Here is a 21,973-nt window from a genome sequence, read left to right on the forward strand (position 1 = left end):
AAGAAAAGGAGGAAAACACCAGAAAAGTAGCTAAGTGAAACAGAGGCATGCAATATATCAGAAAAATAATTCAGAAGAAGGGTCATAGAGTTCATAAATTGGATGGAAGAAAAAATTGACACCTTATGCAAGAGGTAAGAAGAAATGGATGAAAAAAATCAACAACTTATGTAAGAAGAAGAAATGAAGAGTTACACAGCTGCAATAAAATACACCATGGAAAGCTTCAAAAGTAAACTAGGAGAAGTGGAGGACTGAATTAGTGAACTAGAAGAAAGGGAAGCAAAACAGAGCCAAATTGAATTACAACTGGAGAAAAAAATTAAAATACATGAGGAGAGCCTAAGGGAGCTATGGAACAACATGAATTGAAGCAACACAAGAATAATAGGAGTGCCAGAACAGCATGAAAAAGAACAACAATTAGAGGAAATATTTGAAGAAATAATGTCAGAAAACTTCCCTGATGTAGCAAAGAAAAAAGTCATACAAGCTCAGAGAGTCCCAAACAGGATGAACCTGAATAGACCCACACCAAGACACATCATAATTACTATGGCAAATATTCAGGACAAAGAGAGAATTTTAAAGGCTTCAAGAGAGAGACAGAAAGTTACATACAAGGGAAACCCCATTAGATTATCAAATGATTTCTCAACAGAAACACATCAGGCCAGAAAAAAATGGAAGGAAATCTAAAAGTGATGCAAACCAAGGGACTGAATCCAAGAATACACTATCCAGCAAAGTTATCATTCAAAATTGAAGGGCAAATAAGGAGCTTCACAGACAAAACTGCTAACGGAGTTTATCACTACCAAGCCAGCAATGCAAGAAATGCTAAAGGGACTTGTGTAAAAAGAAAAGGTAATAAGGAGCACAGTCTCAAAAAATAAAAATGGCTACAAGCAAGTACCTTTCAATAATAACCTTAAATATAAATGTACTAAATGCTCCATTCAAAAGACATTGAGTGGCTGAATGGATAAAAAAAACACAACCCATATATATGCTGTCCACAAGAGACCCACCTCTGAAAAAAGGACTCATACAGATTGAAAATGAAGGGATAGAAAAACATTTTCAGGCAAATGGAAATGAAAAAAAAGCTGGGGTAACAGTACTTATTTCTGACAAAATAGACCTCAAAGTAAAGGCCATAACAAAAGATAAAGAAGGCCACTTCATAATAATAAAGGGATCGATACAAGAGGATATAACCCTAATAAACATATATGCCCACATTGCAAGATCACCCAAATACATAAAAAATCTCTCAGAAGATATCAAGGGAGACATCGACAACAATACAATCATAATAGGAGACTTTAGCACACCACTGACATCAATGGATAAATCAACTAGACAAAAAAAAAAAAAAAAAAAAAAAAAAAAAAAAAAAAACAGCAAAGAAATAGCAATTATAAGTGACACACTAGATCAAATGGACTTAATTGACATCTTCAAAGCATTTCACCCCAAAGCCATGAAAATACATTCTTCTCAAGTGCACATGGGACATTTTCAAAAATAGACCACATATTGGGTCACAAACAAAGTCTCCCCAAATTCAAAAATATTGAAATCATATCAAGCATTTTCTCAGACCACAATGGCATAATATTAGAAATAAACAATAATAAAAACACTCCAAAAAATTCAAACACTTGGAAGCTGAATAGCATGCTATTAAACAATGATTGGGTTAACAATTAGATCAAAGAAGAAATTTAAAAAATTCCTGGAGACTAATGACAATAAAAACACAACAATACAAATACTATGGGACACAATGAAAGCAGTCCTGACAGGAAAATTCATAGCTCTACAGGCCTACCTCAAAAAGCAATAAAAAGGGTTAATAAATAATCTAACACAATAACTCAAAGAATTAGAAATAGAGCAACAAAAAAGCCCACAGGGAGCAGAAGAAAGGAAATAATAAAGATCAGAGCAGAAATAAATGACATAGAGACAAAAAAAAACAACGAACAACAACAATACAAAAAAACAATACAAAAGATCAATAAAACCAAGGGCTGGTTCTTTGAAAGGATAAATAAGACTGATGAACCTCTAGCCAAGCTTACCAAAAAGCAATGAGTACCCAAATTAACAAAATCAGAAATGAAAGAGGTGAAATAACAACAGACCCCACGGAAATACAAAGGATAATTTAAAAATACTATGAACAACTCTATTCTAACAAACTAGACAACCTGGAGGAAATGGTCACATTCCTAGAAAAATACAACTTTCAAAAACATACTCAAAAAGATAGTAAAAATCTCATTAGCTGATAACAATGGAAGAAATTGAAGCAGTCATCAAAAAGCTTCCAGCAAATGACAGCCCAGGGCCAGATGGCTTCACAGGGGAGTTTTACCAAACATTCAAGGAAGAACTAAAACCTATCCTCCTCAGATTATTCCAGGAAATTCAAGAGGAAGAAACAGTTACAAGCTCCTTCTAGGAAGCCAGCATCACACTAATATCAAAACCAGATAAAGATAACACAATGAAAGAGAATTACAGGCTAATATCCCTCACGAACATAGATGCCAAATCTTCAACAAAATTCTAGCAAATTGGATCCAACAGTACATAAGAAAGAGCATACAGCATGACCAAGTAGGATTATTCCTGAGGATGCAAGGATGGTACAATATTCGAAAATCAATAAACGTGATACATCACATAAATAATTTGAGAGATAAAAATCACATAGTCATATCTATTGATGCAGAAAAATCATTTGACAAAATCTACCACCCTTTCTTGGTAAAAACTCTCAGCAAGGTAGGAATAGAAGGATCATACCTCAACATAATAAAAGCAATATATGATAAACCCACAGCCAACATCATACTCATTGGGCAAAAACTAAAACCATTTACTCTAAGAACAGGAACAAGACAGGGATGCCCACTCTCACCACTCCTGTTCAACATAGTGCTGGAAGTACTAGCCATAGCAATAAGACAAGAAGAAGAAATAAAAGACATCAAAATTGGAAAAGAAGAAGTAAAACTCTCCTTATTCGCAAATGACATGATGTTGTATGTAGAAAACCCTAAAGGCTCTATCAAAAAAATTTTAGACTTAATAAATGAATTCAGCAAGGTAGCAGGATACTAAATCAACACTAAAAAATTTATGGCATTTTTATACACCAATAATGAACTTACAGAAACAGAGACTATTAAAACAATCCCATTTACCATCACACCAAAAAAAAAAAAAAAAATTAAGATACCTAAGAATAAAGTTAACTAAGGAGTTAAAAAACCTATACATGAAAAACTACACAACATTGAAAAAAGACATAGCGGAAGACATAAATAGATGGAAGAACATACTGTGTTCATGGATTGGTAGAATCAACATCATCAAAATGTCCATACTACGCAAAGCAATCTATGAATTTAATGCACTTCCCATTAAAATACCAATAGCATATTTCACAAACCTAGAATGAACTTTCCAAAAATTCATCTGGAATAAAAAAAAGATTCCAAATAGCTACAGCAATCCTGAGAAAAGAAAACAAAGTAGAGGGATCTCAATACCAGATTTCAAGCTGTAATACAAAGCCACTGTTCTAAAAAAAAATCCTGGTACTGGCACAAGAACAGACATTCTATAGATCAATAGAATAGAATACAGAACCCAGAAATCTATCCAAATCGCTATGCTCAATTAATATTTGACAAAGGAGGCATGAACATAGAATGGATACAAGACAGTCTCTTCAATAAATGGTCTAGGGAAAATTGGACAGATACATGAAAAAAAAGAAAAAGAAAAAGAAACTAGATCACCAACTTACACCATACACAAAAATAAACTCAAAATGGATCAAGGACTTAAACATATGAAGGGAAACCATAAAAATACTAGAGGAATCTATAGTCAGAAAAATCTCTGACATATGCCAAAAGAACTTCTTCACTGATACTGCTCCTAGGGCAATGGAAGCTAAAGAGAAAATAAACAAATGGGACTACACAAAATAAAAAACTTTTGCACAGCAAAGGAAACAATCAATGAAACAAGACAGCCCACTACATGGGAGAACATATTTGCCAATGATATCAATGATAAGGGTTTAATCTCCAACATTTATAGGAAATTCATGCAGCTCAACAAAAAGATTAGCAACCCAATCAAAAAATGGGCAACTGATCTAAATAGATACTTTTTGAAAGAAGATAGAAGAAAGGCCAAGAGACATATGAAAACCTGCTTAAAGTCTCTAATCGACAGAGAGATGCAAATCAAAACAACAATGTGGTACAATCTCACACCTATCAGAATGGCTATTATTCACAAGTCAACAAATGACAAGTGATGGTGAGGATGAGGAGAAAAAGGAACCTTTGTGCACTGCTGGTGGGAACGCAGACTGGTGCAGCCACTGTGGAGAACAGTATGGAGTTTCCTCAAAAAACTAAAAATGGAACTCCCATTTGACCCAGTGATCCCACTTGTAGGAACATATTCCAAGAAACTAGAAACATCAATCAAAAAGGATATATGCAATCCTATGTTCATAGCAGCACAATTCACGATAGCTAAGATTTGGAAACAGACTAAGTGCCCATCAGCAGATGAGTGGATTAAAAAACTGTGGTACATCTACACAAGAGAATACTACGCTGCAGTAAAAAAGAAGGAGCTCTCACCATTTGCAGCAACATGGATGGAGATGGAGAACATTATGCTAAGTGAAATAAGCCAGATAGAGAAAGATAAATATCACATGATCTCACTCATTTGTGGAATATAATGAACAATATAAACTTTGGGATATGCCAATCAGAATGGATAACCTCAGGGAAGAAATTGTGAGGTCACCAGAAACTCAAGAATGCCTGAGAACACTAGCAATCATCAGATGTTCGGTAATATTACCTGGGTCAAATGGGGAAGTATTTTGTACTTATGCTCCTGACACTTCACAGGTAAGACCCCTTACATGGGCTAATCCCCCACCTAATGTAGTCACCAAAAATATCAAACACCTTGGTCATCCAGGAGGACAATGGGAGGGGAAAGAAAGTACAATTACACAGGGGTCTCCATCCAGCTTCCCTTTTGTATGACACAAAATCAAAACACTGCCCTTTTGTGTGTAAAATTAAAGAGAGGTTTCTGGCTTGTGTGAATACCAAAGAAAGGGTGTCACTACTGTCACTACTAGTCCCTGGGAAAGGTGCAGAAAATGTAACTAAGACCTGGTCCATAGAAAAAGAAATGGACAGCCAGTATGAAATGGAATTGCCATGGCCTAGAACAAAGAATATCCTTACATGATATTATTCTACAATGCCATTAAAATTTTTTCCAGATTTGTGTTACACCAATTACTTATGCAGGGGTACCTTAGGTACCTTGAACCCTTGGGGATCAATAAAAAATCATCTTTTTGGTGCTTGGAGACAAAGATAACACATATCTTGATATTCTAAAATTACAACAGCATAATATACAATTATCCCAAGCAAACTTACAAATTAACTCTTTGAATATCTGGCAGCAATTTAAAAAGGACATGAAAAGATTTAATCTCTTCCATTGTGTATAGGGCCTCCTGGGAAGGCACCTGAGCATTCTATATTGGCCCCTCTTGCTCTTTTGGCCAAGAGGGACCCTCTTCTCACAATCCAATTGCCCACAGCTGCTGCCTGAGCTTTCTGTTCATGTCGAGGTTGAAGCCTCGTGATGACTGGTACCGTGGATCTGTCTCTCACCCAGTGGGTAAGATGGGCCCTCCCTGGAGAAGAGACCAGGTTCCCCAAGATATGTGATCAGTGCTGGGGCCCCACCAGCAGGCGAGGGGATCCTAAGGCAGGAGCTAGGTGGGGAGGCCACAGGGGCATAGGATACCAAGGAGATAGAACTGAACCTCACATCACCCTTCTTGGCCCCAGAGAATGGCTGGTTAGCCAGTGACGGGTAAGATTCCTCAGGGAAGGAACAACCTAAGACAGGCACAGTGGAAGAGGGACCATCAGGAGAAAACTTGGGGATCAACTGAGGTGGAGCACAGACCCTCATCCCCCACCTTTGCAGGGGACTGAAACCTCATCCCTTCTGAGGGAGTCTCCTGCCCCCATGGCTGTTTAACGTCCCATGCCCAGCTCAAATCGGTACCTGGGTAAAAGACAGAGACTTGACTGACAGCAGCTTCCCTTGCACTACAACAAGACTTGTTTGAGTCGTCTTGTAAACAACTGTGTGGGGAAGTGGGTTTTTGATATCTAAATCCATCCTACCACCAGGAATGCTCAGGGCCTACTCAAGAAGGCAAATAATCCTTTCCCCTAATATTTACACAGTAAAATAAGATTGTTTGAGAGTAATAAATTTGACAGTAAAGTAGTAGACAATTTTTCAGGCTAATTTAAATTGGCTAATTGAAATAAGTGAATATTCTAGAAAAACTAATTGCACTGGACAAAAAATCTGTTCCTAAAAGTGTTAACTAAAATTTTTATTGGTAGTTCATCTCAGGATAAAAATCTCACAACAGGAAATGAAACTAAAGCAGTCATATTATAGTGCAAAAAATTAAAATTTAAAAGCTATCAAGACTACATTACAAAAATTTCAAAAGCCTCCTAATATTTAAATTAAAAAGGGGGAAAGTAGAAGAATATCATGTAAGGAAAATTATCCTGTAAGTAAATCACATCTAGAAAATTTGTACTTTAGAAAATTAGTTGTAATGCTAACAGCAAGAAACCCATGAAAAACACACATGGTGTCAAAACTAGCCAGAGGAAAATCATTTGGGCAAGAGATAAAAAAGGATCCCAAGTCAAATTTATAGAAAATATTCCTTTATTAACTTTTGGTCAAGAATATGTTTGTATATTTTCAGAAAACACCTCTGAGACCAGATGGATTCTGGCAACAGAGAGGAATTGACAGGACTACTCCAGCCATGAAGACAGAAGAGAAGCAGTCCAGAGATGGAAGACGCCGAGAAAGCCTTGCCATAATAGCAGTCAGCAGCTGTTCATCACTGCAGGTTACCCAGGACCAAACAGAGAGGGTTGGACCTGCATTACCACCATTTGTCCACCATCCAGAAGTGAAATATCATTGCTGATGTGTATACATAAGGAACTGTTTGACATTGAAATTGGGTCTCAAAAGAACTGTTGGCCCAGAAAGAAACTCACTACAGACTGATTCATATGCCTTCAGCATAACAATTATACCTTGTCTCATTTTTCATTCTTATATTTCCAGTATGACATGTTCTCACTCATCTGGGGGAAATGGTGAACAACATAGACTGATGAACAAGAACAGACCCAGAGATAAGGAGCCACGGGTCAGACTCTTGGACCTCAAAGTTGAGGGTGGGGATAAAAGGGAGAGATCAACCAAAGGATTTATGTGCATACATATGAGCCTAACCAGTGCTCAAGGACAATAGGGGGGTGGGGCCATGAGTGGAGAGGGGTGGGGGATTGGAATGGGGGGTTGAGGACAGATATGTGATACCTTAATCAATAAAGAATTTTTAAAAAATAAATAACAGTGGATTAATAAAAAACCTATTAATTTAATTATAAGCAAATCTTGTTTGAAAGTATTTTTAAATTTACACGGTGTTAACTTGCACATATGATATATGGACTGGAAATTTTGTCTATTAAATCTGAAGTCTGTTAAATAGAGGTCTACAAAATGGAAGGTTTACTGTACTTGAATAATGATTGCCTCTTCTACTACCTCATAAGCTCTTAGCAATTAACAAGTATTTAGTAATGAATAAGTTCAGTGAATAGGAAAGTACTGGGTTTATATCTTAGCTCTGTCATTTACTGGTTGCATTTGTTACTTTGGGAAAGTTACTTTGTTACTCAATCTGAGCGAGCCTTAGTTTTCTCTTCTGTAAAATGAGAACATGGTAGTATTTTCGTGTCCTTTCTTCCACTTCAAATAAGCAAGCTAATCCACTCATTCCTTTCCATTGCCCTTGTTAATGATTGGTTCAGGAAAGAGCATGTGTTTCAATCCTGGCCAATGAACTATGCATGATGGGAAGTCTAACTGGGGACCTCTGGGAAAGATTCCCTTATTCCTAGGGAGACAAAAAGATACATTTTTTTTTTTTCCTTTCAGCATGGAAGTGGTGTTTTGAACTACCTTATGCAGAAGTTTTTCTGAGGAAGGCAGAACCAAGTGGTGAAAATATTCTAGTTCCAGAGAACACTGATGAGTCACTGATTTTGCTAGGCCTGAAGCCTCTGGACATCCTTTTATTTGAGAAAACAAATTTCCTATTTGTTTAAGCCAGTTTGAATCATGGCTTATTTTAATTTCTGCTAAATGCATTGCAATGGACACAAATAACGATTTCACAGATTTTAGAATTAAATAAGATAATCCTTGTATATGGTTTCCGTGGAGACAGCCTACCCTGTGGAAGAGGGCTGCAACCCCTGAGAGCAGGGCCAGGGCAGGAATGATGGCTTGGACTGCACAGTGAGAGCAAAGTGGCCGGGGTTCCGCCATGTGCTGGAAGCTCGGGAACTGTGGCCCATCGCCTTGGCGGCGGGGCGGCGGTGGCCATGAAGCCAAGGCCGAGTTGTGCCCCCCTTCGTATTCACGCCCCGAGGCTCCATGTTCTATGACGAGGATGAAGATCTCGCTCACGAGTTCTATGAGGAGATGAACGTCACCAACAACAGGCAGAAGCGGGCCAAGCTAAAGCAGGTGCACAAGAACCTGATTCCTCAGGGCACCGTGAAGCTGGACACCCCCCGCATCCATGTGGATTTCCCTGTGATCCTCTATGAGATGTGAGCCTGGGGGTTTCAGGCCTAAGCACCTCCTGCCCCAGCAAGAAACCCTCAGGCTCAAGGCCTGGCTTCCACTCAGGTGCTAGGGTGCAGCCACTATCCTGATTAAACTCCACAGGCCTGGACACCGCCGCTGTGAGCCTGGAAGTCCTGCAGTGTTGGTTGGTTTGTCTTCGGATGAGAGGTGGCTGGTGAGGGCTGACAGCGGCTTTACCAGCCTACATTCCCCAGCCATCCAGATAAGGAGCCTGGGGGGCAGATGCCAATGGAAGGGGGGGTGGCGGGGGAAGGGGATGTGTGGTTCCTGCGCCCCGGCTTGGCCTGCTTGCTTCCAAGCTTGCCTGGGGCCCAACCCTCCCAGGGCTACAGAACTTTACAAATAAGGTCTTTCTTCCAGCCCTGGGCTATGGGAGCTGTATACAAGTGGGGATGTCCCTTCTCTCACTTCCTATACCCGTTCCTTGGAGCATTTAAGCCATTTGCTACCTTGATTCCTCCTCTGTTGGACAGAGGCTGGGGGCAACACAAACCTGATTTTTCCTACCTACCTGCCTTTGTGTTCCCACCCCCAGAGGAAGGGACAGTTGCTGGCTGTTAGCAGGAGGAAGGACTGGTGTGGGAGGCTTCTCCCTCTGCCCAGGACTGGGCTGATCTCTCCCCACTGCAACTAGTTGCCTCTGGAGTCGTCCTCTCCCCTCCCCCCATAGGGTGGGTATCAGGTAGGGCTCTGGTGCCTGTGCCTCTGGGGAGGTGCCCCTACCCACATAGTGCATGTGATCTCCCTTGCCTTTTGCACGAGTGTCCCCACCCACCCACATTGGAGGACAACACCCTGTGGTGCCAATAGCTCTGAGCCCACCACCCCTTCCCATATAGTATGCCCATCCCTTCAGGATCAATCAGGGGAAAGTATTGGAGCCCCTGGGTAGGTACAGAGAACAACCATAAAAGGCATAAAATGTGAAAGTTTGTAAATAGTCTAGTCCAGGTGTCGGCAACCTGCGGCTCCTGAGCCGCATGCGGCTCTTTTTGTTAAGTGAAAAAATCCTTTTTCTGGACGATCTGGTATATAGCATTAAGGTAAGAAACAATATATGCAGTATATGCAGTGTTATATTTGTTTTAAATGTTGCAATGGTTTTGCGGTTCCCGGTTGTTGTTTTTTTTTTTTTCCTTCGAAAACAGGTCCAAGTGGCTCTTTATCTCTTAAAGGTTGCCTACCCCTGGTCTAGTCCATCACATTGTTGGGGCAAAGTCTGATTTCTACATAAAAATGACTTTTGTTTTTTAATTCCTTACTGTGCAAGCTCTGTGCTTCCAGAGTATGGGAAGTGGTGTGGGGAGGGTGGCCCCCAGTCTAGGAAGGCTGTTGTGCTAATTGGTTTAGTTTCAATAAAATTATTTGTAGAACTAAAAAAAAAAAAAGATAATCCTTGTATAAAGAACTTAATCTTAGCACTCAATATGTATTGCCTTTAAATACTTAGAAATTTAAAAAAAAAAAAAAGAAAAGAAACACTTGCTTATTTGCTGCCAAAAATGGGGTTTTCTTGTGGTTCTTTTCCAGGGACTGGACACGGTAGCAAATATACATCTTCCTTTACATCTTCTTGATTATAATTTTACTGGGGTTGGTAGAGGGACCGAACCTTGGTGTTCATCTAAGGAATCCGATTAACTGAGTGCAACCTGTTTGTGTTTTGTTTTGTTTTGTTTTCTCACACAAGCTATATCCATGAAAAGGGATTAAAGCAGTAAAGAAAAGTGCAAGTCTTCTGAGATCTAGAAACTTCCTAGTCAGGACCTAATGGATCTCTAAGAAGTCCTAGAGTTTTCAAAACAAGCCTCACAAGGAAACATTTACAGAAACTGGAGTTGTTCAGCCTACAGAAAAGAGATCTGAGGCCAGAGAAGAGTTCTTTCTACAGTATTCATCTCAGATAATGGTACAAAACATCCATTCAGAAACCAAGAGTTATCTTTGACACCTCCTTTTCTCACCAACCATCCCCATATATAGGAGAGTCCAAGTCCTATCAGGACTCAATAAGCTAATAATGGCTGAAAATAAGTGCTCAGTGGGTTCTTGGTACATATTAAGTGCTCAATAGGTGGTAGCTGCTGTCATTCTTAGGCAACATATCAGCCCCAGGATGGGCTCCAAGCTATTTCCATGATCCCCCTAAGCATATTTTCACAAAGAAAATTAACAAGAAGAAAAAGGAAATACTGTAATTTATAAAACTACATGCAGCATAAAAACAATCCATGTGGATTAATTCTAGTTTGTCTCAGTGTATAGCTTGGTGTACCCTCAAAGCCCCTGTCTCTTGAAGTGATAGCACTACAGTCCTGATGACCTGACACAATCCTGGAGTCACCTTTGCCTGGTGTTTTCCCCCACCAGATCCATGTCTGTTTCAGCTATGTGGCTTTCTTGACCCAGGTGCTTGACTCATGTCTCATTCTTTCACAAGTGACAACTTCCTAACCCTTCCATTTACCTTCCAATAGCTCTGATCCATGAGATACAACTAGCTCACAGGTGAATGTCAGAGCCACAGTGATTGAAGTCTGTGTGCTTCATAGAAGGGGGATGGCTTCAGACCTCTAAGATGGCATCCCTTTTGCAGTAGATGGTGCTTGTGCCAGGGCTAGATCCCCTCTTCCTCAGTATTGTGCGTGCTGTGGCTAGTGGCAATAACTCAGAGACTTGCTCTTGGCTGATAGAAGCCATCTAATACAGAGTTGTGTGGGTGGTTATACCTGTCATCCACAGGATTGATTTGGAGAGGAGAATAAGTTACTGCTACAGGAATACAAAAGTCCAGTCCCTCTCCTCAATATGGTACAACTCTGTAGTGTGATTTATGCTCCGAAATTCCCACATCCACTCTAGATCAGGTCAAAGCTAGGATTTATCAGAGAGATCAAATCCTCCCTGGCTACCTCATCCCTATCTTGCTTTTCTGCCTCACTTTCAGATTTTTCCACAAAGGCACGACCTCAGTTATTCATGTGCCCCAATCCCTGATTTGGGTTCCATACTCCCCCACAGCTGGAATTTGTATAAACATTCACTAGAGCCAATCCCCCTTTCTTTAGTCAAAACAAGAACATCTCTTAGAGAAATATATAGTTCCAGATCTAAAATTGAACCTAGCCTTAGTTGTTGTTAGCAAGACATGCATGCAACCTGCAGAAAGAAAGGAAGCCTTTCTTCACACTACTCTCCAGGCCCTAGGCTTCCCACAGTTGGATAAACTCTCCAGGTAAAGGTGTCAAAGCCAGGGCACTCTCCTGAGGACAGCTGATAACGTAGATGGAGAAAGCAGATTTTTAAGGTGATGGAGGAAAGAAATATTTAGAGCTGGTCAGAGGGATAATAGCTCCTTAGGCCAGCCTCATGGGGGTGCTGCACACATCTCTGATAAATCAATGTCAACCTAAGTATTGATGATATGAGAGGATGGAGAGAAACAAGATTTGATTCATCAGAGATGGGTCATGGTCATTCCTCCAAACTTTCTCAATCCAGAACATCTCTGTGGTCTTGTCAGGACAAACCTGGACTATCATCAGTCTCTCACTCCTTCCAGTCACTTGACAACCTGCACCTCTCACTCAACAGATTGTTATGCAAATGTAATGTTTAACAGTGGATTGGTGGTGCTGTAATTGACATCTAGATTAGTCCTAAGAATGATTTCATGACATTAGCAGCATTGCCTAAAGTGATTGGTTAATGTCATAGTCCAAATAATGACATGAGCACCTCATCACCCCATCGTTTAAGTATGAGTAACTTGAATCACAAAATCAATTGGGAAAGATAATATCATTAAAGGAAAGTTACTTTACATCTCAACTGTAATGTTTTCTCAATGCTCCTTCTCCCATTTGTCATTGGCCATTTGTCTGTCTAAATTTTGCTACTTGAGAACAATTTTTCTCTAGGTTTCTAGGGCTTGCCTTTCTGCTTTCTTTGGTCCTCCTTCATGGAACTGACTCTATTAAGAGGAATTTAGGTGAGACCTAAGGAATGACTTTCTGGCTTTTAAACATGTGAGGCACTGGAAAAAAGCAGAGAAAAAAAAGTTGTTAAATCTCCATGGGGTGGCCTCAGAGCATGCCAACTCTCACAAAAATAACAGATTCATGGAATCTCAGAGCTGTCATGAACCTAGGAGGCAACCAATCCAAACTCTGATCTAGAACTCAAAGCTTGTCTGCAGCATTTCCATTAAGTGTTCAGTTCAAACAGGTTTGCGCCCCACAAGTGAAGGAGAACTCACTCTCTCTCAAGGCAGCCAGTTTTATGACAGGGTATCTAGGACTCAGAAAGTTCTTTCTTGTGCTGAGTACATATATGCCCCTCCTATATGTCTTGATCCCCTCGGGCCACACAGCATTATGCCTTCTCATTATGTTGTCTGAAGTATCTGAAATCACACTTCCAGGCCTAACAGCCCTCATTCCTCCAACTGCTCCTCAAGAATATGGGTTCCAAGCCTCTCCTCAACCTCCTCACTGCCCTATAGACATGTACCAGTATGGCCTCAATATATAGGGCCCAGAACAGGAACATATTCCAGAGATCAGAGAAGAGTAAGACTATGATCTACTTCATTTGGTCTCTTTACCTCTGTTGATACATCCCAAATTCACAGTAGCTTTTAGGGTGGCAATTCTTCTCAGTGCTTTCTTTCACTCCTTAGAAGGGCTTTCTCTGCTGGGGATGTCAGCTTATCATAGTGGGGTTATGGAGCATGGTCTTTGACTGGCTTGGTATACTTGTGTGACCTTCTTGGGTGAAGTGAGTCCAGCTGTCTGAACTTGTTTCCTCATCTGTGAATTGAGGATTATAAAAGTACCTACTTCATATGGCTGTCATGGAAAATAAATGAGATAATGGACAGAAAATGCCTGACACATGGCAAGAGCTCAGTAAATGTTAGCTTTCATTCCCCTTCCTCATTTCTCAGCCCCAGGGCCTGGCTAACAGCTGGGGGCATCTTCAGGCCTGTGTGTGAAGGGGAAGCCAATGGGTGGAGTAACAGGACAGTAACCAGATGGTCCAGATTTCCGGGGACAAGCTTAATTTTAAATATTCTGTTCTATGATCAGCTGATACATTAGACAATCTGGCCTCATTTTTTAGTTTGAAAATATGGTCACTAGAGTTGATAATGGCATTGCACACATATCCTATGTTGGGCCAGCAAGTTTGAGATGGCAGAGCTTGGGTCCTGGTCAGGAAGCAATGTGTCTGTCCATGCTTGTGGTGAAATCAGGCAGTGATCTCATGGCGAGCAGGCAGCAGAGGTAGAAGAAATCAAGGCCTTCTCTCCAGCTCCTGGATCCCACCTGGGCCTCTTTTCCATGTACCTGGTCCTCTGCTCTAAGATAGATTAGGGTTGGGCTAGCCTTTGAGGACTCTGCTCCCTCCTGTTCCCCCTCACTTTCTCTTCCTACACTGTTTCCATCTGCTTCTGTCTGAGTATCTGTCTCAGTTTCTATGTCTCCCTGACTCTGGGGCAAAGATTGAGTAGATCCTCAGGCAGTTACCATGCATACTGTCCAAGGTGGCCTTTGGACAAAAGAACTGGAGTCTGGGAATCAGGTGAGGAGCCAGACTGGGACTAGTTCCTGCTTATCAGAAATTTGCTTCTGTGATCTCAAGTAAATCAGATCTTCTCTGAGTCTCAGTGTCCCCACATGTAAGATGGAAGGTTTGGGACATTGGCTTGTAAAGGTCCTTACAGTTGGAAAGTTCCATGATTTCAGAGTGTGTGTGTGTGTGTGTGTGTGTGTGTGTGTGTATCCCAGAGTCTCTGTACATCTTTGTTTTTCTCTGAACTCTCAGCCTATTTCTCTGCCTTCCCCACCCCCACCCCTATAGGCTCTGTTCAGTTCCTCCACCCCTACCTCCTCCCTCTCAGATGTTCTGCCCTGCCCTTCACCATTACCTCTTCAGTAAACACCCACTTATCCCAGCTCCAGGTGCCCCAGGTCCCTCAGTATGGCTGCTCTGCCACAGCCACACCTCCTCGTGGTACCAATCTAGCCAACTTTCCCACTGAGAAGGGAGGTTGGGCAAGCCTTATAGACAAGGCCTAGGCTGCCTACCATGGTCCTCTGCTGCCACCTGTCGTTAGTTTGGAGTGACATCGCTCTGGAGGCTGCCTAGAAGAACAGGGGCCAGGAATGTTGTTCCCGCCAACAGGAATCCATTATATACAGTGTCCTGCCAGGCCTGATTTAAAGCTCATCCTGTAATCTGTCTTGTGTCCCCTCTGGGCCTCTCTCTGGTTTCCTTGCTTGTGAAATGGATGGAAGTTGTCTTCAGCTCTTGCAGAGAAAAGTGAGGAGAAGGGGTTCAGGGACACCTGGCTTTGTAGCCTGCCCCTGCCCTTGGCTTGGTGGGTGACCTGGGGGTGAATCCTTTCCTTTCTTTGGAGCCTTTGGAGAGACATGGTTAAGAGAAAAGAGAAGATGGATTCCTGTCTATTTCAGGCAAGCACTACATAGCTGAGAAGCTGGATTTGAATATATCCACTGGATCTATTGATACAAACCTTGGCCAGTCTGCAGATCCATCTGAGCAGCCAAGCCTTTGCATTCACTCATACACTCACTTACTTTTTCACCCATTCATGCCACCAAGCAGCCCAGGAATGTAGAAAACAGCACTCAGCTGAGAATCAGGAGCCCTGCCCTGCCAGCTCAGCTATGCCACTGGCTCCCTAATGTGGAGCAAGCTTGTACCTCTCTCTGAGCTTCCATTCTCTCCTCTGTGACATGAAAAGGTTTGGAATAGACCAGAAGTCCTTCTTATGACATTATAGAATTATGATTCTCTGCTTGCATGTGCTTTGCCAAACATGCTGGGTGATTGAGCAATTACACAGCTCCACTCAGAGATGGGGGATATCCTAGCTCATATATCTCAGACTCCCTTCATCCACCCCCTAGACCTCTGTCTGGGTTTTGAAAAACCAACCAACAAGGAAGCCTTTGCTGAGTTCCCCTTTCTTCCCACAGGGCAGTATTCTGGTGCCAACTGTCAGATCACATGGCTGGCAAACAGGACTAGAAGTTATAGATCAGCAGTTCCTAGCACTGACAAGTCCTTTAGACTTCCTCCTGTCAATGCCAGCCCTGGAAGATGAATGGGCCGGAGCTTGTCTAACTCAGAACCAGTATCCCAAATTTCTGCCCCCTCAAGTTTGAGGTCATTAAAGCCACCGCTGCCCTGAAAATGGCATCTGAAAACAAGGTCTTACTAGGGTGTGAAGAAGCTCAGCCCAGGGGCTGGTTGACTCCTAGCTCAAACTCTGCTCCCAGAAACACTTAGCTGAGGCCAGTGTCCCTAGACCAGCTGTGGCCTCTCAGTCTGGCTACAATGCCAACTTCAAAGTATTGTGCATAAAATAGCTGCCAGGTAGTAGCCTCTCAACAGGATATGGCTGGTGGTGTCTGAGAGCTGTTCCTCATCTCCCTGCCCCTGCCAGCTCCCCACCCCCATCTGCCCATGAGGGAGGTCCCGCCCGCATCTGCTGCTGGCCATCACATCTGCAATGGATTACAGGGCTGGCCCCAGCTCAGGCTCATCCCAGATGTGGATTCCCCTGGAATGTGCCTTCTCTCTAATTGTCCAGCCCCTGAAAGGTCCTGGCCCTCTCCTCTTTGTGGGCCTCTACTGTACCCCGGTGAGTATGCTGGGCCCTTCCTCCTTTTCCACAGCTTGTGCTGGAACAGCCATAACCAGGACCAGGGTCAGCCAATTGCAGGGGAGGGGGGGAACACTTTCCTCCAGCCTGGTCCATAAAGCTGGGGAACTGGATGTCTCAGCCCACTCACCCTCCTTTTTCCTGGGACCAGGCACTGGGGGGAGGGGAGCAACTCTGGAAAACTCACTAGAGGTGAAAGAATTTGGCTCTGCAGCTCAGGCTCCCCTAATCCCTGGCCTTTCCTGGGAATGCCATTAACCTCCCCAGCCTCAATGATGGAAAGAACAGCTCCTCCCTGGGCCAGGCCAGCTCCTCAGAGGTTCCCAAATGTCAGCCTGGCGGGGTAAAGTGGCTCTCCTGGGTTCCATGCCCTAGAGCTACAATACCTAAGTGGTGACTTGGGCTCCAGTCTCACTTTAGGTGATCGCTCAAGGGGCATCTGGAGATATTTTTTAAGACACAAATCTAAGCCTAGACTTTGTTTTTGAAACCTAGCTCTGCCACAGACTGGCTGTGTGGTCCTGGACAAGTGATTTCACTTCTCTGATCCTTAAAAATCTTCCTGCCTGAAATGAATTTACCACAGTCATTATTTTCAGCTGACATTTATTGAATGCTTACTCTGGGCCAGGCTCTGTTTTAAGCACTTTACATGTCTTACCTTAGAAAAAAAAAAAACTATGAAAAAAAGTATTATTGCCTCCATTTTTACAAATGATGAAACTGAGCCACTGAAAATTTGCATAACATGTTCAAGGTCACACAGCTAGTAAGGGGTGGAGCTAAGAAATGAACAAGGCTGGCTGACACTTGAGTCTTCAGACAAGAATGATTCCATTAATAGAAACTAATGTAATCTGTATTATTATTTAAAATATTAATAAGATGTCTCTGCTTAAAAATCAATAGATCCTCAATACTTATAAGTCAAAGTTCAAATTTCTAACCTGGCCTTCAGTGTCTAGTTGCAGTTTAATATTTGACCTTTACCCTGTCCCCTTTGCTCTAGTTCTTTTTTTACAACACTGGCCATTTCTTCTCATTTCATTAGCTGTTTTGTGCTTGTGTACCTTGCAGTTTTTTTCCATCTGGACTCTCTTGTATGCCTGCTATTATCCTATTCATTGTTCAAGATTGAGGCCAACTGTCTCGTGTAGGGCCTTTCCACATAGCTGATTCTTTCTCTGTGCACCCACAGCATTTTGCCCATGTATCTACTACTGTGCTTTTTACTCTGTATTCTAAGGGGCAAGTCTGATCCCCTGTCTTAGCTTCATCATCTCTGGTGGACAGTTTTAAGGGCCCTTCCAGACTTGCCTTCCTATGGCCTGAAGGTCAGTGCTTGAGTATATACATTCAATGTTTATACTCTAATATATATATATTAGAGACCTGGTGCATGAATTCATGCATGGGTGGGGTCTGGTCAACCTGGCCAGGGGAAGGGGACATGGGCAGTTGGCCGGCCTGCCTGCTGGTCAAATTCCTGGTCGAGGGGACAATTTGCATATTAGTCTTTTATTGTATAAGATATACACTGAGTGACCAGATTATTATCCGTTCAGAGATCATAATAATCTGGCCATTCAGTGTGCAGGCGAAAAAAATAGATGGCTTGGGAAGAAGGAGCAGGATCCTGAGTCCCAACACAACTGCTCCCTTTCTCCCTGCCAAGTCTCTCCCTTTTCTCTCATAAGCTTCTTGAAAATCCACTTCCTCCAAAAGTCTTTCCTGCTCCTCTAACCAGTTCAGAAATGGCTCACTCATTCCACAACACTCTAACCCAGGAATGACTGCCTCCCATAAACTTACCCTCAGACAGCTTGTTGTTTAGCTGAGGGATACTCACTTATGAACCTGGTGTCTGTATGCCTGTCCATATTTTTCTTAGGATTGGTGTCCTCCATTTGGAGGATCTGTGTCTGGAAAAGTGACCCAGGTCATAAGTCTTGAGAGCCTAAGTCTGGCTTCAGGACTACAATCTTTTCTTCTCCCAGACATAAACCAAAGAAAGAACCAGGGACATGAGTGCTGTGAGAGCCTTTATGGATACTCTGGTACCCTAGTGGTACAGATGGGGAGCCGTAACTAAGAAAACTTGTTAATAGTCCCACAGTTGATCAGATACAGAGCTGGGAGTAGAGCTCTCTCCACAGCACCACCAAATCCTCTGTTCCTAGCCCCTTATCCCTTATTCAGGGTCAAACCTTGAGCTGCTCTGTTTGGAATCAAGAATAGGGCTAAAAACCCCAGTCCAGTCAAGGATCTCTGGGCCCCTGCAAATGCTTTTCCTTTAGGAAGCCTTTCCAAATTAGCCCTACCTTGGTTCTGTTAAGTCTCCACTGCTCTATCCTCAGCATTTATACTTCATAGGACACTAAGCTAATGAGGGTGACCCTGCTTCCCCTCTGCCATGTGGTGTGGCATGTGCCCTTCCTGTGGTCTTTGTCTCATCTGCCCTTCTAAAACAATTGACTGATTAATAGATGGACAAGTTGACTAGATGACTACCTAGCTGTCCAGGACTGGTTAATAGACCCATGGACTTTCTGGCTGTCTGACTGACTGACTGACTGACTGACTAACAGGCTGTCTAGCTGGCTAATAGAAACTGACAGTTGATGGACAAACTGACTGACAGACAGATGAACTGACAGACTGACTAACTATGGAAAGACCCCAGAGAATTCAGGGAAACCAGGACAAAAGCAGAGGGACAACACATACTGAGAATCCCTCAGCAAGCTTTGTCAAGACACCTCTAGCAGCCTGTCACCAATGAGACATAATGAGACACTGGGAAGTAGGGAAGAGGTGGTGGGAAAGAAGGGCTAATGAAAACCAGATGTACTGCTGACCTGCGTCAGTGAGAGGACTCAGGCGGAGGACCTGATCTGGCTGCTAACACTAGGACATTCCTGGTAGGCACCTTACAGAAAGGCAGGAAGGAGCCAAGAGGACTGGGGACAGGGGTACCTTCCCCTGAACATGCTGGACCTCATCTGGGCTTTCAGAAAGAGGCGCCTCATCCTTCTCCCTACTATAACCTTTATCTAGTTGACATTTAAAAATAATAGACCATGTCTGGCTTTTTATAAAGAAACGGCCCTCAGTAGACTCACAGGATTTTGAGCTGGTTCCTATTAAGTTCTTTTTGCAATTGGAAGGCACTCCATTTCCATTCAAACCCTCATCGTTTTGCTGACAAGTGGAAGTGAGTTTGGGGGCTGCTTTCTCATATCTTTCAGGGTTGGTCACTTCATCCCCACTGTGCCTGTCACTGCTGTCTTCCTGCACTCCTGGAAGGGGTAGGTATATATTTTGGAGGGGGGTGGAGTTTCCTTCTCTTCCTCCTTTTGAACCTTACCTAAAGAGGCCCATTCATCCACAGGGATGAAGCCTCAGACACTCTGGGTGGAGAAAGTGGGAATCTCTTTTCTATAGTCTTGCTAAGAGAAACAGACTTTGGCTGCAAAGAAGCCCTGGAATCTCACATAACTTAAGTCATAATAACACATTTGAAGCTCACAGGCTGGTACAAAACAATATAATTAATAAGGAAAAGCAGAACAAGTTAGAATGTCAGACGAGCAATTGTTTCAGAGCAATGAAGCCAATCAGAGGCCATACCTCCCTGCTGACCACCTTGCTCCCCATCCCAACCTGTCCTACCAACTTTTGGTCTTTTCCACTTACCTCCCCCTGGCAAAGGCAGAAAGAGGGGCAACAAAGTAGGGGACACGGCCATGGTTAGTTTGCAGTCAAAGACAATTGAAAGATCATGAAGTCAAGAGATAGGAGTACTAGTCCTGGATCTTCTGTGGATCATTTCCCTGATGCTCATGGGTTAACAGCACACACATTTCAGTTCAACATTAAGGAACAACTTTATGGAAGTCTGAGCTGACCAAAAGGGAAATAGTGAACTCCTGTACTAGAGGTATGTGAACAGCATGGGCTTATCTAACCCACAGGATGTTGTTGAAACGACATACTGAACACTCATATCATCATTCTGGTTCTGTGGCTCTGTGACCTTAGACAAATCAATTGACGAATCTGAATCTTAAGTTCCTCATATGGGAAGAGGGAATAATGAAAATGAAAAGTCTTGTCTTGCCTCCCTTACAGTGGTATTGTGAGGCCTAGAAGGTATGCTGTATAAACAATTGCTATGAAATAATGATTTGGAGTGTCACTGCTTCCCGACCACGAGTGTGGCTTGTGCTGTTGATGGAGCAGGTAGCCTCTCAGCATTCCTTCTGCTTTCCCCAAACCTTCCCAGCTCCCAAAAGCTGGCTGAGATCCCATCTACTACCTCCCTGACCTTACCAACCTCCTTCTTTCTCTGTCCTGATCTGTGGCAGACAGTGACATTTGTATAATTCACTAATGATTCAATTATCTACTGTTTCTCTACTGAATCTTGAACTGTTCCTAAATACATTCGAGGTCGCTTTTCTTTCTCCCCATCTAGACCATACTTAGTTCTTCATCACACACTCTGTTCCAAAAAGTATTCAAAGCAGAAGGTAGACGGCAAGCTCCATGAGGGCCAGGACTAGCTCCTACTCATCCTGAGCAGGCTGAGCATCATATCAGTCAGAGTCCTGGATTACACACACGAGGAACAGTTCTAGTTAACTTCTTCATATGGGGGATATAGCTCACAGAATCTACCAGAGAATTTCGATCTCATCATAAAACAAGGGAGGTGAGGTCCAGTTGTGATCATCCCTTAGGAGTAGACACTGCAATATCTGGACACTTGTTCCTGCCAAGTGATTCTTGGTTCTCCTGTAGCCACTACAAGTAATCTTTTGCCATCATTGAGCACATCTAATTGGCTGCACTTAGGCCATATGACAATGTCTGACAAATACAAGTATTTGTACCCTGCTACATTGCCAAATTCATTTATTAAACCTAGTAGTTTTTTGGTGAAGTCTTTCGGGTTTTTCTATTACAGGTAACTGGAAGAACTATCAGTTTTGGCTTCTGAACTGTTTCCAACCTATCCTGAGAGTCTTCTCCAAACAGCCAAGGTGTTCAGGAATGGGTCAGTCACCACTACCCTCTCCCACCTAGTGCTATAGCAGTCATTGAATAGTTGGGGGCTGACTTTTAAAAATATATATAATTCTTTATTGTAGAAAATATTAATATTATATATGTCCCTCCATTGACTCCCTCCAAGCCGCCTCTGCGCCTCCCTGCCCCAGACCTTCAGCATCCTATAGTCTGTGCCCATGGGTTGTGTATGTCTGCATACGGTTTTTGGGTGATTACCTCCCAACCACCCACTCTCCTCTGCCTTCCCTCTGAGATTCTGCACTTTATTCCATGTGTCCATGTCTCTGGATCCACTCTGTTCATCAGTTTATTTTGTTATTTAGATTCCACATATGAGTGTGATCA

General features: G+C 42.5%; 1 long non-coding RNA gene and 1 pseudogene across 1 annotated transcript; both read left to right on the forward strand.

Moving 5' to 3' along the window:
- Positions 1-5,702: 5,702 nt before the first annotated feature.
- On the forward strand, positions 5,703-9,093 carry LOC118704097 (annotated as a pseudogene).
- Positions 9,094-9,097: 4 nt separating this feature from the next.
- LOC123651247 lies at positions 9,098-10,238 on the forward strand. The gene is made up of 2 exons (XR_006739837.1): positions 9,098-9,810; positions 10,055-10,238. It is a non-coding gene; the product is annotated as an uncharacterized LOC123651247 (long non-coding RNA).
- The last annotated feature ends 11,735 nt before the right edge of the window (positions 10,239-21,973 follow it).

The sequence above is a fragment of the Pipistrellus kuhlii genome, unplaced genomic scaffold (genome assembly GCF_014108245.1).
Source record: "Pipistrellus kuhlii isolate mPipKuh1 unplaced genomic scaffold, mPipKuh1.p scaffold_m20_p_40, whole genome shotgun sequence".
In the NCBI taxonomy this organism is placed as follows: domain Eukaryota; kingdom Metazoa; phylum Chordata; class Mammalia; order Chiroptera; family Vespertilionidae; genus Pipistrellus; species Pipistrellus kuhlii.